Source organism: Eurypyga helias, unplaced genomic scaffold (genome assembly GCF_000690775.1).
Source record: "Eurypyga helias isolate BGI_N326 unplaced genomic scaffold, ASM69077v1 scaffold10268, whole genome shotgun sequence".
Taxonomy (NCBI): domain Eukaryota; kingdom Metazoa; phylum Chordata; class Aves; order Eurypygiformes; family Eurypygidae; genus Eurypyga; species Eurypyga helias.
In genome coordinates, this window is record NW_010267701.1 from 97,010 (window position 1) to 117,622 (window position 20,613).

A 20,613-nucleotide genomic window follows, 5' to 3' on the forward strand; every position below is an offset into this window, starting at 1 on the left:
ACTGGCTGCAAGGGCACTCCTCCCTGCGCTGGGCCCGCTGCCTGAATCATTCATTTTGGAGGGGGGAGATGTGATGGCTGCGCAGCAGGAGGGAAGGAGAGGGTGACCCGAGTGGGGTCTGCTCCTGCTGTTCCTCTGGGAACTGTACAGTTCCCAGTGCTGGATCAGGTCTCAGAGAAAAATAACTGTAGATTAAATAAAATTTTGGTTTTAAATGAAGAAAAAGCACCTTGTGTCAAAAAAAGGACGTGAATCTTCTCAAAGAAAAGCACTTTTCAGACAAAACGATTAGCTGAGTTTCAGCCAAAATTAGGCATGTTTTCAGTTAACAGTTTGGTTGGGGAAATAATAAACAAATGTAAAAAGAAAAAAGAAATATGAGAAAACCTAAGCTGTCAGTGACCTGCTGGAACCCGCTGCCTGCCAGCACTGCTCAGGCAGCGAGAAGATGCTTTGCTCCATCGTGAGAGCACGAGGCGGCCCGTGCAGGGACACATCCTGCCACGGCGAACCTGCACAGCTCCCCCGGATGCCTCCGGAGTCACCTGCGAAGCAGAGCTTGTTCCCACAAACCTCCGCTGTTTGTGCCAGCGTTTGGGAATAACACAAAGCCATTTACCAGCAAAGTGCAAACGGAAGCAACTGGGAGCATCTGCCCTGTGTCATGGCACAGCGCACAGTTGGAGGAACAAGGATGACGGAGGTGGGATGGACCCATTCGGCACTCAGAAGCCAAACCTGCCCATCACAACAAATATATATGTGCAGGTCTGTCACAAAAATCACCATATCCCACAGAGCCCATCCTACCGAGTCATCTTCTAGACTGACCCCGACAAGAGACAGAAAACATCGCTGTTTGCCAGCAGCAAAAACCCAAGAACTGCACACTCAGCTTTCTGTGACACAATCACAGCTGTGTCCCAGACATAGTCGTCTTTTAAAAAACAATAATGTATATATGAAAAGAACAGAAATGTTATGCTTTGCCTTTAAATAATCACTTAGGACATCAGGAAAAGAAAAAAAAAACAACCACGCATGTCAAATGATACGGCTGTGAGCCCATCTCACATCTGTTCCCTGTCTTCCTCGCTCCTCATTTCTCCGGCTTTCCTGAGGAGTTCATACATATTTAAAAAGGCCAATAGCTCCATTACTCCTCACTTCTTATAATATTGGAAGATTAGAGTCCATAAGGGAGAGAAAAGGGAAGTAAGCATCACAGCAAGAAATGTCACCGCAGTACTACAACGCTATTTACCCCTAATCGGGTACCTAAAGTAACTGTTACGTGGAGCAGGGCTGCCAGGGCGAGAGGCACCACTCCGGGTGCATAAATGAAGGTGATTCTCACTGTCCTCCTCGTTCTCCCTGCAGAAACAGCCTGGAAAACCATTAATTATGAACGAGAGCTGGCGTGTTCCCTTCACAGCAACAGCAATGGAAGAAAAGATAACCCCAGGGATGCAGCCGGGGCAGTGGGTGCTGGACTTGGCAAGCACCTTTGGATTTTGGGTGGCTTTTGCTTTTTGCCTGTTTTGCTTGTGCTGAAATCCAGTTTCTTTGAGAAGTTTGGTGTTTGGGTTTTTTTTTTTTTTAAAGGGCAAATTAAAAAAATGGAAGCTTCAGTTTGTTTGTGACTCAGAAAAGAGCAGGCACTGAGTTTCGGTAACTTCCCCCGTGAAGTCAGAGCTGTAACAGCTTTGTGCTCGTACTTACCCTCCGGGAGGGCTTGACTTCACTCTATAATCCTGGACCCAGCCCAAAAAAACCCGAGGCCAACAGAAAACTCATGCTCAGACTTTGATCCAACCATAAGCATTTTATCAGAGACCATTAAGGCGTCCAAAGCCAGCTCCCAGGGGAGATGAGACAGCCCGAGCATCGCTCTGCTTTTTAGCCAGCGCTCCGGGATGGGTCGGAAGGGACCCTCTGTGAGTCAATGCAGTGGCACTCCTTGGAAGCAGACGGACAGGGCTGCGGAGATGCAGGGACCCTGCCGGGGGAAGCACATCCTCACCGAAACACCACCCCGAGCAGCCCCACAGCAGCACCTTGCCTGCATCCGCCCATCACTCCTGACAACGATTTTATATTTTCATTATATTGTTTTCTTCCTGGCCCCACTGTCATGATCCAGTTCTGTGAAAACCTGGTGTTTACGGATGTTTTCACCACTAAAAAGGTAGGGGAAAAATGAAATTACTGAAATCCCACACAGATTCCCATTCAAAATAAAGCACCCAGCAACAACTCCAGCCGAGGGGAGCACCGCTTTCGGGGTGTCCGAAAGCCCCATAGTTTCCCAATGACCTGCATCTCGGGAGATGTTTGTAAGCAGGAGAGCGAGCAGACATGAGCGCAGCTTCAACCCCACAGCCAGCCCCGACCTGCAAGGGCACAGCCCCAGCGCTTCCTCGGGTCCAGCCTCCTCGTGACAAACCACCCGGGCTCTTTGCCGAGCTTTCAGCCCCTCACCCTTTCCCAGCCGTCAGCCCAGAAGCCCATATCCTTGATTACCAACTCCTTTGCCTCATATTTCTATGCAGGAACCACAAAACTCCACAGCACCTAAAACATTAAAGCAGTAAATATTTGTATATTTATACAAATCTTCACATAAATATTTTGGTCACAACCAGCATCGATTTGTTTTTGTTCCCCACTTTCTCGCTTCACTTAGACAATATTGATGTGATGGTATTTTCATGCATTACAGGAACATTTTTTCCTCTCAGAAGGAAACGGATGAGGACAGCCAGCCCCAGCCCCGAGCGTGCCGACAGCCACACCAAGACTACAGACCTCTTCCAAAGCCTGAAGGAGGGCAATTTCACGCAACGTCATCATAATTTTAACCTTCATTCCCTGATTTTGGGACAGATTCAGCGTAACCAGTGAGACTCGCGGGAAGGTAAAGATGCTCTCCCCAAGGTTACTCGTGGGTATGTGCGTGCGTGGCAGCGCCTGACTGGGATTCACCTGAATATTTCTACAAGGCCATCACTAAAAAGCTCTGTTTTTCACCCTGGCTGGGGCTGACGACAACTGTAAACCACAGCTCCCCTCCCAGCCCTCTGAAGCACGCTCGCTAGCACCCACATGTTGCAAAGGGGGACTTGCAGATAACAAGTACCCAAGTCATTAACCCCAGTTTGCGCTGGAAATCTTTATATAAATCTTGGGTTGGGGTATTCTGGAAGATGAGTGCAGGTTGTACAAAAGGACACAGCTTGAGGATGCCCATACATGGATCGTGATGCTGAAAATCACGAAAATAAACGACACTACCCCCCCGCTCATTGCCACTGTCCCACCGGACACGGGGAGCTGCTCCACAGAGCTCCATCCTTACACTCAGACGCAACATGGCAAAGGCACACGTCCTCGTGGCAAAGTCAACGCTGCAGCGGAGCTCTCGTCAGACTCATCTTCAGACCAAGAAGTGTGAATGAAAACAAAGCATGACCACTGCTACAGTCGGGCGAGCCCAGCCGCAGCATTTCTAGCACACAGGGAGGCGCACAAATTTAATTTATCAGGGTCAACTCTTTTCTGACCAGGGCTGGAGCAGCAGGGGACAAAAACACTGACTCCCTGTGAATTTTAAAGCTATTCAAGAAGTGACTGCTCCACGCTCTTGTGCATCCATATGCGGCACGTGCAGCTCTTTGCTCACTGCTACGCTCCACCGGTTCCTCTGTCTTTAGCAGCTGGGGGTCCTAACACTGCTAACCAGGATTTAATTTGCTCTTGCTAATATTTTATCCATGGTATTAGGTCATGTTTCCCTTTCCACTTGAAAGGCATCTTCAGCTTATTGGCAGCAGTGAAATTAATAGAGAAATCATTAGAAAGCATAAGGCTAGGGCCGTGCAAATCACACACCACAGAAGATTATTTCCAAACAATAAAATTAATTGGTGTCATCAGCCAGTAGCAGAAACGCAGAGAGAGTTCGCATTAAAAAACATTGAGGATTATTGACAGCCCATGCCTCCTCATACATAAAACATTTGATGGTATAATTTTATTTTATTATTTTCTATGCAGGAAGGCTTTCCCTGCGCAGAGCTGCGCAGGAGAGTCGAACCAGACAGCAAGATGCGTCTGGGACGGCAATGTCACAGCAATACCCCAGCTGTCGCCCACCCAAGGGAGCTACAAATCCAAAGACCTGATGGATTTGGGTGCAGGGCTTGTGGCAGTTATTAACTGCCCCGATTTTCAGAGGGCAAGTACTCAACACCCTTTTGCAAGTCAAGCCCTACAGCGATGGGATGTCTGGATGCGTCCACAAGCACCATGTCTACATGATCTAGTGGGTAGGGTAGTGTTGGGGTGATGGTTGGACTGGATGATCTTGTAGGTCTTTTCCAACCTTAGTGATTCTCTGATTGTGACACCCAAATCTACTGGTTTCTTTTGGCAAGCTGGGACACAAGGATTTGCCTGTTGCAGGCATTTCCCAGGAGCAAATCCCACAGCAAACTACTTAGCCCTGGCACAGCCCATGTTCAGCTCCCGGAGCCTTACACAAACACCCTCCTGATCCTCCAAGGTTCAGGTTTGAGTTTACAGCATCTTCCCAGGCTTTCCCATCGCAGCAGGGTCTGTTGGTGACCCATGGAAGCCATGAGAGCAAGAGCAGAGGATTTTGGCCCTGGCTACAGTATTTTCCCTCCAAAATAATAATAAAACCCACCATCCTGCAAAACAGCAAAGCCCATACACTTGAGAGAGGCAGATAAGGTCATCATCTGAGCAAAGCTGAGTAAATACTAAAGTGCTGCCATCGCCACAGTGGTTCAAAAAAAAAAAAAAAAGATTAATTCCGTCCTTTGAGAAGGCATGTATGAATTTGTTTTGTTTCGGAAGAAAAAGAACAAATGGTAGCCTCAAGTCAGGATAATATTTATTCACATGCTTCACTTTGAAGTCCAGCCCCTGTTGACTTCACGTGGTGTGTACACACACTGAATCTCCTCGAGAAGAGAGCTTTCTGAAGCTGCAGCCCTGAGCAAGGAAAGGAAGAAAGGGAACTGTTCAAACCCAGGTATTAACGAAGTGAAATAAGCCTCCGCACCAGAGGAATTATCGCTATCCCTCCAAAATACAAAGGAGGACTGAAATGGTTTTATTACTGCACCTGCCCCAGATGGTGCAGACCTAGAGCAACTCTCTTAGGTTCAGGTAACTGAATTTCATGGCAGGAAAAGCAAAATGAGAAGAAGAGCCCAGTTAATCTCCAAGATAAATCCCCATTCGCCTGGTCCATGCCATAGAGGGATTTCTCTGTACTGCCATTTCCTCCTGCCATCACCTGGATGCATTTCCAGCCTTGCAGGAATACCTGGAGAGCTTTAGGCAGGGACGCGGGCAGGAAGAGACACGTGGACAGACAGAAACACGCTGGGACTGGTGGCAAGGCATCGGCAGGCACAGCAAAGCCTTGAAAAGCATCGTTACACCCAATCCCCCCGGCGGGAAACTCCTTCCCAGCCCCACGTAGTAGGAGTTGCCTTACTGAGACATCAGCTTGTCTCCAAGACATTCCTTTTTCCTTAAGTAACTCTGGGTATTTCCTTCTTCATGCACATGCCTCCAGTAGGAACCACCAGCCCCAGGCTGGGTGGTGGGGCAGCAGCTTTCTGCCCCCAGCCTCAGCACGGGAAATCCAAATTTCAGGTCAGGCTCCAAACTGCCCAGAGTAAAAAAAACCTTTATGGAGTCTGCAAACATTTCGGCCCAGGAGCAGAAAGGCAAACAGCTCTGCCTTCTCCAAACAGAAGCACCACGAGGGTCACACTATTAAGAGCCTTTCCTCCCCACAAACCAGGGAGTGAATTTTTTCCCAAAATACTAAGTGCACCACAAATAATCACAGGTAACAAAATGCCCCTTCCACTTCACCTGCGGTATTGCCCAGAATGCAGACACACAGGAAAGCTTCCCTCTTCCTATCTTCCATCTCTTCTCTCTCCATGGGTCCCCCAACCAGCTTTAAACACACGGGTAAACCAGGAAGCTAAATTACACCCCCATCCCCTTCCTTAACGAACACTCCTGCCTAATGTCTCTCATCTGACCTTTCTTTTAGTTGGGTCACTCGTATTTATAGTCATGCTTCATTTTTCCTTAAGTGTGCCCTTGTTATGGCATTTACTCGTTTATGTTTCAGAGGAGAAGAGGGTAAAAATGGATTTGATGGAGCTAGAAATAGAATGGAGCAAAACCACAAAAATCTAAAGATCTGCTCGTCCTTCAGACAGCTTACACGAACAGGAACTGCGGCGACTTGTTTTAATCGATCCCTACAAGGCTTCTGTGGCAAGAGAGAGCTGGAGAAGTATCTGGGAGGAGCAAAGTGCCTGAAGGTAAATGTTTTTTTGGTTGTTTTACACCTGGGACAAACAGAAGTGCCCGTTACGTATCACGGTGTGTGGAATTGCGACTTCACCGAACCCGACAGCTTTGCAACCAGCGCAGCAAACCCCTGCTTTTGAAAAGCTTTCCCCAGCCACACCACCTGCATCTCTTATTACCTGCTTCCAAGGCTTCTGGCACTGCCCCCTCCCTGCAGTTTGAAAGTCCCTGTCACTGTTAAAACAAGATGCCCAAAGCTGAGCATCCCTGGCCGCAGACCACCCGCCCCTGGTGTCCCCTGGGCCAGTTTCTCTTTAGCCTTATCCAGGGCAGGTTTTCACCACCTTCCATCACTTTCCAAACCCTTCCCCTGTCGGGTTAAGCCTGATTAGCCGACAAATCGGTGTGATGAGGTGGTGAAGGTTCAGGCTCTATCGCTGCTCGGAAGGATAACTGCTCTTCTGTGAGCCACTGACCATCAAGAGGCACCTTGGAAGAGGCAGGAGGTGTACCACGCGCTGCTGAAAGGGGCAATTCAACCCTTTTATGTGCCAGAAAACTGCTGGAGAGGTGGGAGAGGCTGCCTGCAGGCCTGCTGAGCCCCAGTGCATCTGTAGAGGGAAGCTGAGCAGCACGAACCAAGGCGGTGGCACTCTTCTGCAGGGTCCCCTGCCAAGGAGCATAGAGGACCAGGCTGTCCTCAGACCACAGCTCTGTCCTCTCCCCTGCCCAGCCTGGCCACCCATCCCAGTCCCACGCCAGGGCTGGCAGCCAACAGTGGTGCAGAGCCGTTGGGATGGGTTTTGGTTCCCTGATGTTTCAGTTCCTCTGACGAAGTCAATCAGGATCCAGCCAAATGCCTCTGCAGCCCATAGTCTATCCTGCAGGGAGGATTCCTGGGCAGCTTTTATCGTAAAGGAGGAGACTTCACAGTAGCCAAAACCACCAGTGCTTCAGGCCAGCCCAGTCCCCAGGTCCTTTGCTGCTGGGAGCACAACCCACACGCAGTTCAAGGGAAACAACCCATCCCTGCTCCCCCCTCCAGGACCAGCTGGTCCAGCTCCCCGGCTGCAAGCGCAGGGATGAGGGAAAACCAGAGAGAAGCAACCTGTAATTTCACAGCACAAGTCTGCTGCACGGACCTACCCCAAGTGCTCTGGAATCAGGAGATGGTCCAAAGCTACCCAGTCTCTAACTTTATGACAAAAAAATCCTCCTCTTCGGCATTTTTCTTAAAGCCTCAGTCCTGGGAACCTTGCAATTACTTGCTAACTGAGCTTTCAGTTTTATTTTTCAGCCTTTCACAACTGCAGAAAAACCCCAAAGCATTACTCAAGTGCTCTCTACTCCTTAAAACAAGGACTCTAGGAACAACCCTATCGTGATGTTGTTTTTAAAGGAAATACCCCACTTTGAGAGCACATCAGCCATACACCCCGAACCCTCTGCACCATCAACGGATGATGCTAGAGGCACAGGAGTGCCACGAGCCCACGCACCCAGCCAGAGAGCAGGGGCTCCAGGCAGGGCCAGCAAGCCCCTTCCTCAGGGGACAGCCAGTGTGAGAAAGGAAGGACCACGACCCCGCACAGACAGAAGTACCACCACAAACACGGAATCACAGAATGAATCACAGAACACCCCTGTTCCGAGCAGGGTTCAGAGCTCAACCTCCCCAACCACCTCAGCCCTACAACCCTCCCCTAAGCCACCAGCTGAGCTTCTGCTCTCAGAGCCTTGCAGCTATCCCCACCTGTCCCAGTGCACCCAGTAAACTTCACCGCTCACACTGCCGCACCGAGGCAGGGATGTCTGCAAGGCCAAAAGGCCACCCCCAAAAAACTACATCTGGCAGCTCATCAGGAGAAACAGCACTGTGAAAGCATATAGTCCAGAGGAGGCCACGAAGATGATCAGAGGGCTGGAGCCCCTCTCCTATGACGAAAGGCTGCGAGAACTGGGCTTGTTCAGCCTGGAGAAGAGGAGGCTCCGAGGAGACCTCATTGCAGCTTTCCAGTATCTGAAGGGGGCCTACAAGGGTGCTGGGAGAGGACTTTTTACAAGAGCCTGTAGTGATAGGACAAGGGGTAATGGGTATAAATTGAAATCAGGGAGGTTTAGATTAGATGTCAGGAAGAAATTCTTCACAGAGAGGGTGGTGAGGCACTGGAACAGGTTGCCCAGAGAAGCTGTGGATGCCCCATCCCTGGATGTCTTCAAGGCCAGGCTGGATGTGGCTTTGAGCAACCTGGTCTAGTGCAAGGTGTCCCTGCCCATGGCAAGGGGGTTGGAACTAGATGATCTTTAAGGTCCCTTCCAACCCAAACCGTTCTATGATTCTATGATATACCAGCAGGACCCCAGAAGACAAGTGTTAACCCTTCACCCTCCCACAAATCCCTCGTTTTCTTCCCGTTCTCATCTCCCATTGACATTTATGATCTCCAACCAACATGATAACGAGCATGTCCCCGTTTGCCCGGGAAGGGTGGAGGAGGAGAAGTTTTGATCCCAGGATGGGCCGAACGCAGCCGGTGCTAATGGCGAGACTGCAGCAAGGGGAAATTTCATCAATGCACAAATGGAATTTGCCAAGAGGCATTTCAAGAGTCAATTCTTCACACTCCAGTAATTAGAACAATATTATGAAAAAAGGCAGGGGGAGGGCGGGAGGCAGCGCGCACACTGGGACTTGGCCGGCGGAGGACACGGGCTGAGCAAACAGAGTCAAGTGAGGCCTCAAGGCAAGAGTCCTTCACACGGTCCCCTGCAGACTGGATTTTAACCAAAAGTTTATCTGCTTCCCAACTGTAGATTTTTCTAGGCATGCATGTTTTTAAATAAAATTTCATATTTAAATCAAACACGGGTTAGTGACTGTGGCCCAACTTCCTCCTTTACCTCAAAACCACCATTCAAGGTCAATGGGTTTTTTTTCCCCTTCCAGGCCAATACACTCCAGGTCCTGCCACAGACTCTCCTAGTGGGTAATAAATCTTTGTGCATGACTCCAAGACATCATAAAAGTCTAATCCCATTGAGCACTCAGTCCCAAAAATTAGATTCCCGCGGAGCAGCTGTCAGCTAGGTTTACAAAAATCAGAACACCCCAAACTTGCATTAGCTGAAAATGCTTAAAATTAGCTTCCCATTCAGCATCTCCTACAATGGGATCAAATATCCCAGCTGAAAAGCGAAGCAAAACAGAACAGACCTACAAGCTGGTGGATCCATCTCTAACACTTCCCGGGCCGCCGGAGCAGCCCCTCCGGGGAACTGGTGGGCTCTTTGCTGCTGCTCACCAGCGTCCCACGTTGCTGTGCCCATCCGCAGAGCCCTCGCAGCCACCTTCACTGCCTTATTGCCAGGAGCCAGAAAACTAGTTTTTAAAGAAAAATTAACTTGCTGTGCAAATCTAGCTGCTGCAAAGAGAGCCTGGGAGCAGAACTGAAGTGAGGGGTTGAAGATAGACTGACGCTGTACAATGGTTGTTCCTCTCTGCTAGAAGTGGGACTCGGTTCAATTCACATCTGCAAGGAACTGTGATCTCAGCTCTGCTTCTGGAGCACAGAGGTCCTTTTGATAAATCTCTATGTACAGGGGCTGAAGCACTATTTCCGCATGAAAGAAATGCATTCCCTTTTTTTCCAATAATCTTTACAGTCCACTGGCTTGGAAGACCGAGTTTCTCCTTCCCATCGGAGAGCTGTTGTCCCCATCAGGCTCAGGTACGTCACCGGGACAGCAGACAGCAATGGTCCAGAGCCCACTGTCTCACACCCCAGCTCTCCAAGGTCTTTTTCCACATTAATCCCCCAGCACAACCTCCAGCTGCTTTGTCTTTTGCACGTGCCCAGAAGAGACCAACGTACCACAGGAACATCCCCATTATCACCCAAATTCCTCCCAGGATCCCCAGCTCTGTTGATTAGGGCACACTCGTAGCACCGACACAACGGTCGGTGTATGGGGAAAGGTCTTTGTAGAGTTTTCTCAAAGAAAAACATGAGCAAAGCTTTTCTTTGTCAGAGCCCCACTTCTGCATCAGTTCTCTCCGGATATATTTTAAATTAGATGCACAAAACCAAGTGAGAGAGGAGTACACCTTTTGGAAAGCCATTACACTGCACTTAAGTGACAGCCATCGCATCTTCAAGGACCGTATGATGCAAATCTCTCTGCAACTACCTCCCTACTCGAGTGAGTAATCCAACTGTCTTCAACCAGACAACTCTTAAAGGATGTGGGATAACAGCACAGGACTGCCAGGTCTGTTGCTGCTTTGCTGCCACCATTCTGCAGGGCCTGGACAAACTGCTGCTTCTACATCTACGCCAACTCCTCAGACAACACAGAAGAAGAATTTCAACATATTGTACTTGTCCTCACTGCTCCATCACATTCAGGCTTCAGCCTGTGGCAGAGCAATTGAGCATCGCGGTGCGGCTTCGAGACCCTTCAAGTCAGACAGATGCTTCAGAGCTGCCCAAAGTCATGGTGACCTTGGAGGTGGCAAATGGGAGAGCTGGAAATAAGCTCTCCCACGTGGGGGGAGAGAAGGTAGCTGGCATCAACATTAAGGCAGAAAGATGAAGCCTTGCCCTAGGTTTAGGATGGGAAATATCATCATCCCAAGCCCCAGAAGAACAGGCGAACTGCTGGCTCCGATACACGAGTTACTTCCAACCTATTTACACATCACTCCTTCCCCTGAAATTTTGGAAACGGTGGTTAATACTTAAGTAACAGGCTGTGAAATCCCCACCATCTGTCAGCCAGGGAGAAATCTCCAGCACAGCTAAATCTGCCTCTCCCACACAAGCCTTACTCATTAGCTGGAATGACCGCAAACATCTACCAAGTCCACGCTGGCTCAAAAATTCCTAAAATTACAAACAAGAGGCCTGGAATACAAAACCCTGACAAATACTGTGAAGTGCAGTGTGTCCACATCATTAGCTTTACCCAGGGTGCATTAAGTCTGCTTTCTTGCTGCCATGATTATGCTTTAACGCATCATTAGGAGGAAGAGAAGGTCTCACTCTCATGCACACCACGAAGACTGAGGGTGTAAAGGAAGCCTGCTGCAGCCTCACCATCTGAGGCTCGCCAACAGCAAGGCACCGAGGGCGAGCAAGCGTCGCGCTCCCACCGCAGGGACGGCAAAGGGCTGCGCAACCACACCTGCCACAGTCTCCCCATTTCCCCTCCCGCACCAGGTTTGGAGCCTGGCAAGGGAAGGTCTGCAAGAGATGGAAAACACCAAGGCGTCTTTCCCCAAGAGAAACCCTCACGTTTTTCCAAAAGGAAAGTGATACTTAAGATAATTACACAACCCTCAGAGATGGTTTTCATACGTCTTGGTCATCCCAGCCTCACTTGTGATGTTTAGATGCTTTTTAAAACCTGTTCAAAGCAAATTGTTCCGTGCCAGCTCTCCGATCCCATATCTGCTGCACCCAGCACATCCCCTGCCACAGCCCTAACACCCTGCAGCTCCAGGGTTTTCCGCACCGTTTTCCTGCTCTTTCTCATATGTGTGCACACCAGCACCCAGCCTGCAGCAGGCAGGTGGGAGGAATCCTGAATGTACTGGGAGTTTTTGAAGGAATAATTCATTTCTGAAGGAAAAGAATAAAAAAACCAAACCCTATCTGGAAGCCCTCCAAGAACAAACAAGCAGACCATTCTGACAGTCAGTGGAAAAAACTAGTCCGAGATGCTTCCCCCTCGAAGCGCAGGGGACGAGAAGCCCCCCCACTGTCCCCAGACAAGGGTAGCAGCGGGACAGGACCACTCACAGTCTCAGCAACCTGAAGTTTCTTGAAACATGGCAGACCCACAGGGGACCAAGACTGAGGGGGGGCAAACAGCAAACCTCGCCAAAACCATGCTCTAGCTGAGAAACAGAGGTTTCAACACTTTTTTTGTGTTTATCTGCTGTGAAACATTAACATTTCGCCCCAACAAGTGACTGCCCACATGCAAAGTACCGATCCAGCAGCAGCACGGTGCAGTCCCAGGCTCACGGACCAAAGCCCATCTTCCTCCGAGCACCCCACCTGGGGCCCCTCTCCTGGGACACCCAGGCTCCTCTCGCCATCAGGGTGTTTGTGTCCGGGGGTGGTATTTCCATGTGCTAACTTCTACCAACTCTCCCCTACCCCAAGAGGAATCAGAGTTTCCTACAGAAGCTCTTTTCCCACCGTTTTAGTTCCTGGTTCATGGGGAGGATGCTGTGCAGAAAGACCCTGACACCGGGATTTGTGGAGCTCAGTGTTGCCAGTACTTTCAGGGTGACAGTTGCACTTCTTGCCTGTTCTACTAAACCACAGTTACACACCAAGTTAATATGTTTCAAGAAAGGTTAATTATTTGTAACCAAAGCACTTGGCCTTGGGACAGCCTCATCATCAGACGCTGCAGTTCCAAAAGGCTGAGAAACCTACAGAAGACTCAGTGATGAAATAGAAGATCTCACTATAGAATTAAAAAAAAATTCCCTTTTATTCCAATAAGTGGTATTACCTGGGACCTATTTCCTTCCTTTCCCAGAGCACAGGCACACTGAACAGCTAAGCTCAAGAGATGGCAGCTGCACTAATTGAGCCCCAAGACACACAAAGACCATGTATGTCTTTACCAACTATGGCTGTTGGCATCTTTCAGTCACGATGATGCTCGCTGGATTATTAAATCTCAAATGCCTGATGACATAATAAAGGAAGAACATCCTGAGTGGTTCAAACGAGACCAGGCATTTTTCAAACAATATGCAAAAACTGTTGTGTCACACAAGAGAGACTGCCTTCTTCCCCCTCCCCTTTTTGGAGACACGGGCTGGTAAGTATTTTACCACCCACAGGTTTTTCAAGCAGAGGGACCAAAAACCTTCCCTCCCTAATCGTGTCTAATATTACCTCAAGGAGAGCTCAGACAGTTCAAGAGGATAAAGGAAAATCAATTTCATACACATTAAGGATATACATTTATCCATGTCCTGATCAATACCTTGGATTCCTTGCACATTAAAACACTTCAATCGCTGTTTAAGGCCTGACAGCAGAATTCTCCCATCCAGACTACAGGAGTTACGAAAGATCCTGCCCACACTTGTTTGATCTGAAACATAATACCCCTTAATGCGACCCCTTGGAAAAATACTGGGGAAAGCAGCCAAGAAGAGGGGGGAAAAAAAAAAAGTAAAGCTTCCTAGAATTAACATTTCTGGCTCTTTAAGTTCCACTGAGAAGCTGCACATCCATAAACAGACCAAATTTGTGTAAGTAGGTGAGAGAGGAAGGGGAAAAACTGGAAATAATTTGACATGGCACAGCTAAAAGCTTCTGCTGGGGTGAATACCAGAGGGCCATCAGCGCTGGGCAGGGGGGGAAGCAGCCTCTCCCCTCGCTCCAGCCCAGGAGCTGGGTCCTGGGATGCCGCTTTTTCATCTGGGCCCCCGAGCCCATGGGACAGTGCAAGCCTTGTGATCCCATGTGCCAAAGGCCTTACAGGACATCTCCTCCGCGCTTCCCAAAAATCAGAGCAGCTTTGCAAGTGGCAGTAACTCCCCCTAAAGTGTTTACTGGTGCTGGTCCTCACCCGCTCAGCGATGCACAGAGCCCTCAGCCAGGAGCCGAGCTTCTCCGCAGGTAAGCAGCCTGGCAAAAGGTTCAAGGGGAGCACAGCCATCCCAAAACCGAATATTGTTCTGGGCCAAGAAACCTCAGGAGCAGGCCTGATGCTGCAAAGTATCTTTTGGCAGAGAACCCAGCCCTGATAACCAGAGACCTTGGGCAAACAGGGGTATCCCGCTTAGGGGTAGCAGCCCTAATCCCAAGCAGAAAAAGCTGGCTGTAAGCAGCTCCCATGGCACTGGTGGGAGCCCAGCATGCCAACGGGTCAAAGAGGTGACACCGGGGACACAGCTTGGTGATTCAGATTCCAGCTCCGCTGCCTGGGCTGGTAAAACCCAGCTGCTGCACAGAGGGTCTTGCTTTAGGGCACAGCAAAGACTAACTGCATTTCATTGGCAACTTGTTGCCCGCGCACAATTTAAGGCTGCGGTGCTGTTGCTGGCCCCCTGAAGACAGCAAAATAATGCCCTTCTGACGCTAACTGCGACCAGCAGCTAGGTAGATTGATGGTCCACCAGACAGTTCAGAGAAAATACTCAGAGCAGGGTGAAGTTTCCAGAATTTGGAGCCCAAAAACATACACTACGAGAGGTGTGGCAGCACCTACCACATCTCTGACGGCAAACACCGCACCGGTACCGGTCCTGTGTGTGGCACGGTGCTACGCCGCAGAAAGAACAGTCTGGTACATGCGTGGCTAGCTGCAGAAATCTGTGATTCATTTGCCCTGTGTTTTAGGGAAGTTCAGCGTCAGGGTTTCCTGTACATACTTTTAGTGTTCCGGCTGAAAACATCTGCTGGACACACTGCAGCTGCTACGACAGCCCTGCCACGAACCTCAGTTTGATGTCCTGACGGTGCCGGGGAACTGGAGGATGGGAGGAGGGTCCCTGCCTCACCCCATGTCCGACAGCATCACCCAACACCAACCTGCTCACAGGCATCACAGAGCTCGGTACATACGGAGTGTGAGACAAGCAGACCCCAAGCCCAAATGAACCCTCAAGCTTGCAAAGGGGGGAAAATAAACCCCAAACCCAGAACCCAAGCTGTTCCAGCCTGCTTTTGCCATTGGTAGCATTCATCCCAATATCCAGATCTCCAGCACGGTTCCAGCAAGGCCAGTTAAAACACACGTGGGCAAACTGGCTGACCAAACGCCAGCAGCACGGGAGGGACCAAACATCACCCACAGCTCCAAGCAACAGGGGAGTTAATCATCAAGTGGGGAGGTCCCTGCATGGGCACGCTGCAAGCTGCCACGGCAGGGCTGCCTTCCCCACGCTCCCGTATGCCTCCCGGAGCCGGGGCCTCTCCCTCGAGCAAGGGCTGCAGCACCAAAACCCTGTGGGCAGCACCAAAACGGCACGTGCAGTTTCAGCTTGTCAGCAAAGCACTTCAGTCGCTTCTGAAAAGCGTTCCATAAAGTGCAACCCTGCCAACATTGCTGCCCTGCGCAGGCACGTGGAGGGCAGCGCAAGGGAGAGCGCGGGCTCGGCGCACACGCGGCTCCTTCTCCGGGGGGATGTCACCTCCAGCGCTGGGCAGGGAAGGGGTTAAGCTGGTTCCTGGTTTCTTACATGCAATCACACACAATCCTCTTGGCAGGCCAGTTACTCCACTGCTCTCTCGGGAATTAAAGAAGAAAAAAAAAAGAATACACACGCCCTGCTCTTGGAGAATTCTCACTTCCCACCCCACCCACTGCACATGCACTGTGCGAGTTACACGGCAATCACACGTCTTCCTCTGCGATAGGATCTCCTCGACACGCACCCAAACCACCACGTAGCAGCCGTCTGAGGAACTAGCACAGAGGAACACAACTCGGGAAGGTCTGTCCCGTCCTCTGGGGAAATGGTAAATAAGCAGGAGGCGAGGCACTGACGAGGCGGGGATGGGATGTCGTGCCAAACGTTCCGCTCCCGGACGCTACCACTTCATGCACTCCGCAGTGTGTACAGAAAAACACACTGCTTTTGGTTTGTTCTGGGCTGCAAGAGGCCAGGAGAGGAAAAAAACCCAACCGAAACGTCAAGACCGGGAGAAGGAGAGCTGCTCCCACAGCCGGGGGGTCAGCTGCGGGAGGGCAGGCGCTGGGCTTGCTTTGTTACAGCACCAAAATGCAGCCATTTGTCCAAAAGCCTAGAAATTTTCAACTACCTGTATAATTGCATATAAATCTCTCCCTTTCTCCCCTTTACATGCCCAAGCTATGTTAAAAAGACAGCCTCTAAAATACTGCTGCAGCAATACCGACTTGTTTGTGAAGGTAGAGATGATGGAGGGAGGGGAATTCTCAGCGGAGAAACAGAAACACAAACCACCAACTCTCAGTTATTAATCCCCTAAATAATTCTGACATCGCTCCCGACCCTCCAATCTGAAACCGAGCAGAAAACTCAAGTTTCTGACTCTGGCAAGAGGGTGGGGAGGGGGGTGTCAGAGAGGGTTGGGGGCACAGTGGCTCTCTCAGCACCTTGTCCCCACGGCCAGCGAGGTGAGACCTCTGGTTTTGAAGATTCTCCAGTCACAGGGAGCTGGGTGATGAAGACAGGGACACATCTGCAACAGCATCCAAGGGAGGACAGCCTGGATCTCCCCAGGGCTCATCGTCACGAGGAAGGGGGTGCCTTTACACCAAACGCTTTCTACAGGGCACCCATCACTCACTCTGCTAGCCCCCACACATACTGGGGCAGCTCCCCTGTCCTCTCCCACCAAGGCTGCTCTTGCTCAAGCGTGTGACGCTCAGGGCCACCCTCCCCACCACCCACATCTCCTCCCCAGCACTTCAGACACCCAAGACAGGCCACGTACGAGTCCTCCATCAGCCACCCAGGAGGCAAACCTGCCAGCAAACCTTGGTGGATTCAATTAATTGACAATCATAAAATCACAGACTGGTTTGGGTGAGAAGGGACCTTAAAGCCCACCCAGTCCCACCCCCTGCCATGGGCAGGGACACCTTCCACCAGACCAGGTTGCTCCAAGCCTCATCCAGCCTGGCCTTGGACACTCCCAGGGATGGGGCATCCACAGCTTCTATGAGCAGCCTGTCCCAGTGCCTCCCCACCCTCTCCGGGAAGGATTCCTTCCTGATAGCTTTGTTTGAAACAGTGCAGAAACTTAAGAAATTCAGGACAATTAAAGACAGGAGGAGAGAAAAGCGGGAGACTAATAAATGGCACGCTCCACAGGTTTATGAATATTTGAACTATATTTCTCCAAAAAAAATAGTACATTACTGCAAGTTATTGAAAATGAGTAACTCCCTTTAATGAACCTTTCTACCATCATGCCGACTAATAGAGTGATAAAGAGTTTAATCCATATTTATGCACATTTTATCTCATTACAGTTGGTGCCAATAAATTAGTAAGTCCAATAAGAGTTACATTTTATACCATCACTGCTATTAAATGTGCATGAAGAACTGTGCAACAGCACACGCTAAATGAGCACTTGCTTTTTATCTCTCTATTGGAGCCAGGCTGCACCAGCAAAGCCTGGGCACAGCACCCTGCAGAGAACCCCCGTGCTCACTCCTGCAGGATCAGACCCTCCTTAGGGACGAGACAGTATTAACAGGAGTTTTCTTACTCGGAGGGGCACATATTAAGCTGCTTCTGCATCCTGCAGCAGGGACACAGCCACGGAAACACACTTCTGCAGATGCCACTGGTGATTATGGACAGCCTTTGAGTCACTTTAAAGGGCTAAGATTTAAAAAATTAAGAGCCAACTTGTAGAAAACGGTACAACAATATATTCTTTTAAGGTGTCTTAAAGGGGCAGAGTGAGAAATACAGGTGCCCAGCATCCCGGGCCACTTCTGGAAACCCCTGCCATGAAACGCAGCATGGCCCTCGTCACAGCGGGATTGCTTAACAACAGGACATTGGAGGGGGAAAAAAACCCGGCTGTGAGCAGTTTAAACTGCCCTTTCGACTCCCTTGGGTAACTGGGAAACACTGCAACCCAGATTACAAGAAACATGACGCATCTGCTTGGCAAAAGCCTGCGCTTGCCCATTACCCAGCATCCCACGAAGGCAGAGAGGGAGCTCTTCGGGTCCACCGGGATTTCAGCCGGAGAAGCCCACATGGTTTGCGATCCCGTTTCACCAGCTGTTATCCTGGTGACAGTAAGTATGGAAGAAGTAACTCCCCAAGCTTAAAACCCAAGGAAGTAGCAAAACCAGGGATAAAATCTCCCGTTCCTGGATGCAAGCAGCCCCAAGCCACGCTTGCTCCACTGGAGGAGGCTCCATCCAACCTACGGCAGCTCTTCCTTGCTGCAGCCCTCTTGGAAGCCCAAGGGAGCTACGGAAACCTCTCTCGGAATAACAGCTGGTCAAGCCAAGACCAAGGGATCCGATTTTTCTTCCTTGTCTAAAGCACTAGTGGTTTTCTTACACTGAGAAACCCTGAAGGACCCTGCGGATTCCAAAGGACAAGCCCTTTGCGTACAGGTTGGCCCCAGGTGAACGCAAGCCCCTGCCTTTCTGCTCGGTAATCACACTGCAGCAAACCCAAACGCTGCTTGTAATCGCTCTCTCACTGGCCTTCTGGTTTGGAGGAGAGAAATAACTACTTAAGTGGCATCCAGAAAGGAAACACCCAGCACCACTCCACCAAGGTTTCTACGTAATTAAACGGTCGACTGCTGCTGTGCTCCGTCCAGAAAACACTCCCACACGGTCTAAGTGTCTTGTAACCGAAAAACACTATTGATCCAAGGAATGAATAGCTCCAGAAGAATTTTGTGTGTGTGAAGTCTGTGCTTGGCCAGTGGGAACGTGGATTTGAGGCTCCTTTTGCTCTCACCGTGACTCAAAACGGAAAGGCGCTTTGGTCAACAGCAGATCTTTCCCTGTTTATTTGCTTTGCCACTGCTGAATGCGGATCTGAGGATAGCGTGGGAATAAAAGGTGACAAAGACAATGGGAATGTTTTGACAGGCTTCCAGAGGGATTTAGGGTGGTGCAGACCTGAGCAGCTGATACCTCCACCAAATTGATAAAAAACTGCACTGGGAAAAAGATCAGCGAGGTTTTTGGATAGAGAATCTGCGCCCCCCCAAATCTTACAAGGCTGTACATCAGGTTGTTTGAAGATGACAGGGCACATGAAAATGGATCCAGGCAATTTCCCAGAAGTTTGTGAAAGTTTCTTTTCCAAAACCTCCTAAAAATCCAAATTGTCCTCCAAAAATCCAAATGGAGTAAGAGGGAACAGCAAACCATCCTCCCCACCCACCACTAGGTCACAAAACCTGAATATCCTCCCAAAAAGTGAACAGGAGGAAGTAATAGCTCTTCCCTAACCAGGCCAAAAAGGAAAGCAAGCCGTGTTCAGCTGACACGCTCCAGTGTTTAACGCCAGGGTCTATTAACAGGCATCCGAGGCAGTTTGAAACAGCACAAAGCCAGAGACAATGTGACGATAAAGCAGCATTTTAATTAGCAGCAGTTCTTTCCCCAGCCCAAAAGGTTCCTTCTGTGCATTCATATTCCCAGAACAACAAAAGCCGCCTTGTATTTCATAAATCAAAAAAATTCATAAAACAAGCCCCTGCAATTGCACATTCCAGATAATGGTCCAGAAATAAATTAGGCAATAAATATCAAATAATATATCCCCATCAGCAGTGAAAACCTACTCTCTGGATAATCAGAAGAGAAGATGCCCTCCAGCAGCCTATGCCTGGTACCTCGAAATAGGTAAAACAATAGAAAGCTTTAATAAATCTTTTAACACTAAAGAATATAGCGATTGTCCTGCGTAATAGCTTCCCTGGGACTGGTATCCATCAGAGTAACAGCACAGCCCTGATGCTGTTCACATCAAAAGCCAAGGTATCGGAACAGCAGCCGCTTGTCACAATCATGTAGGATTTTCCTCCCTCGCAGCTGGGTCTCGTTCAGCAACACACAAACACACACCCTCCCCACTCCCATCTAGGTGGCAGAGGGCACAAATCCAGCCAGCACCTAGGAACGTCTGGGAGAAACAAAATTCCTCCCAAGGCAGTTTGCAGAACCCCCAGGGGACTGATTTCACCCCAGCATGAGGCTTCCTGACCCCCATGGAAACTCACCGGCCACCTTCGCGATCCGAGGACGGTTTGGGTGAAGCTGTTTCGCTGGCAGCCGTGCACGTGGGCAGCGGCAGCCGGGGACGGGCTGTGCGAGGTCCGTACCTGCTCGTGGGGCAAAGGATTGGCACGAAACCGGGTTCCGTGTTGACAGGATTTGTAACACCGCTACAGGGGAATGGGCCGCTGGGGTTGCGGGGTTCAGCCCCCCCGAGTGGTTTAGTCCTGACCCCAGCACAGCACCCCATCCACAGGCCTACAACCTCTTCCAAGAGATCCAACCTTGTGATTCCCACCCAGAATGACATTTCTCATGTACTTTAGAGACTGATCCCAAAGTCTTTGTAATCTAAAGCAGAAAGCTTGAGTGCTTGATCTCCCTTCCCTAAGAACACAGCAAAAATCAACCCCTAGATCATAGTCACAGAATCGCTCAGGTTGGAAAAGACCTTTATGATGGTTGAGTCCAACCGTTACGCCAGCACTGCCAGGCACACCACCAACCCAT

At 49.9% G+C, this 20,613-nt stretch overlaps 1 protein-coding gene across 1 annotated transcript in view; it reads right to left on the reverse strand.

Moving 5' to 3' along the window:
• VAV2 (vav 2 guanine nucleotide exchange factor) overlaps window positions 1-20,613 on the reverse strand; it is a gene marked incomplete at its 5' end in the record, with an annotated part of 114,037 nt that overhangs the window by 92,900 nt on the left and 524 nt on the right. The gene's annotated exons all lie outside the window — the stretch shown is intronic.